Source organism: Atta cephalotes, assembly GCF_000143395.1.
Source record: "Atta cephalotes unplaced genomic scaffold scaffold00025, whole genome shotgun sequence".
Lineage (NCBI taxonomy): Eukaryota > Metazoa > Arthropoda > Insecta > Hymenoptera > Formicidae > Atta > Atta cephalotes.
In genome coordinates, this window is record NW_012130089.1 from 3305893 (window position 1) to 3307828 (window position 1936).

The following is a 1936-nucleotide window of genomic DNA, read 5'->3' on the forward strand; positions in this document are numbered from 1 at the left end:
CATTCGTTCCGCCCCATTTTTTCCTTTATTATCTTAAAATTTTGAAAATGACGATCACGTTACAAAAATAGTTAATTGCGGGAAAGTAAGAAGAGAAAAAAGATTAAAGATTCCTCAAATTGGCTCATAAGTAAATCCAATCGTTCAAGCTTACCACAAAAATGAACCTCGTATACATATATCGGGTGAGATGTACCGACATGCGGTTCACCCATGTTGGTACAGAGTCACGGGCCGCAGATGAACGTCGAAGGAGGGGACAGGGTTTGTCGAAGGGGGTGAGGGTGAAGCGGAGGGAGAGAACGAGCGGGCGGATGTGTCTGAGGTAATTGAGGCTACGGGTCATCCGGGTCGCAAGAGTCACGAGTCACGAGCGAGCGGCTGCGAACAATGCCGAGCGGCCCTTCTTGTCTTCTTCCTCCTCTTCCTCGCTGCTATTCCTTCTTCTTTCTCCTCTTCTTCTTCTCCTTCTTCCTTTGAGGATCACTCGTCTCTTCCGCCGTTCTCCAACGTTCGCCTCTGTGTTCCGTGGCGGTCGATTCCGCGCCGAGCGCCAATCGCCATCAGCATTGCTCCGCGTCGCCTCTGTACTTATTAGATTTGATCCGAGCCGCAGATTAACATTGAAACAAACGTTATTTATGACGAGCGGTATCATTGCGAAACGAACCCCGGTATGATGACCCGCGATATTCCGCGCCGACATCGTGCTCGCATCGAGGGCCCCGCCGGCTTCGCGCTTTCTCTTTACAGGCGACGGCAGACGAGAAGGGATGAGAAGGTCTCGAAGGGAGAAAGGAGGGAAGAAGTCGAAGAGGAAACGCTGGTCCTCTGCGGAAGAACACGGGAGCGAGTGAGAGAAACTCTTGGATCTGGTACTCTAATGTAAATCGCGTCGGAATTTAGCAGTAAAATATTATATTGATAATCTCACACTACAACTTTATTGATACTGTAAGATAGAAAGAAGTAATGATATTACTTGCAAAATTTTTTTGACTTTCTCTTAATTCCCGATCTGTAATTTGTTCATCTGCGATTATCCAATGATGCAGGTGATGCAAGAATTTCAACTGAAAAACCGGTTACGATAATCCATAAAAAGTGCTCGCTCTTTCCGGAAATAACAACGGAACGTTGGGGTGGGAGCGAGGGACAAACAAAATCTCCCACGCCACGAAGTCCGGCGCGGTCGAGCAATCGAAGACAAATTAGCGTTGCGTGATGCGCGTTGATTCTCTTCGATAGCGGAACAACGGTTATGTATACACTCAATCGACGATACACAGCCGCAGGACTTATCCGTGAACGCGTGTGTGCGCGCGCAATGAGAATGTATCTTCAGTATCTGCAACGTACCTAAGCGTGTTCGTGCTCAATTCCGATCGGACTTCAACATAATTTTTAATCCTAGCCTAATTGCGAAGGTAGTCAATACTGAAAATCGATAAATGTTGAGCAAGAAGCTCAATTAAATTTTTTTAAAATCGAATTCTAAGTTGAGAGTGTTTTAGTTAAAAAAAAGCAGCATTTTCATAATGTCATGTATATATCCCTATCTTACTTTAAAAGTACACAACTCAAAAACGTGATTTTCGAGTTATTGGTTACGTAGAGAAAGTAGCTTTTTTTGAAATTGCTTTAAAATTCTTTGGTGTAATTGATTTTGCATTTAGAATTCCTGACTGGATCTAAATCTATAAATCATATTAAATAATAATGTATTAGTTGCAAAGCTGCTTTCTTTGCTGAACCAGCCACTATCATGAGTTAAGTAATCATGAAAAGTGAACTTAATCATAAAAAAATCATCACAATTAAAAATGGATTTTTTAAGATTTGTGAAATAATTAAAAATGATATTTGATTATATTAAGAATATATTTTTTTGGAGATATTATTTGATTAGTAAATAATTTTCTGACAAGTTAAAAAA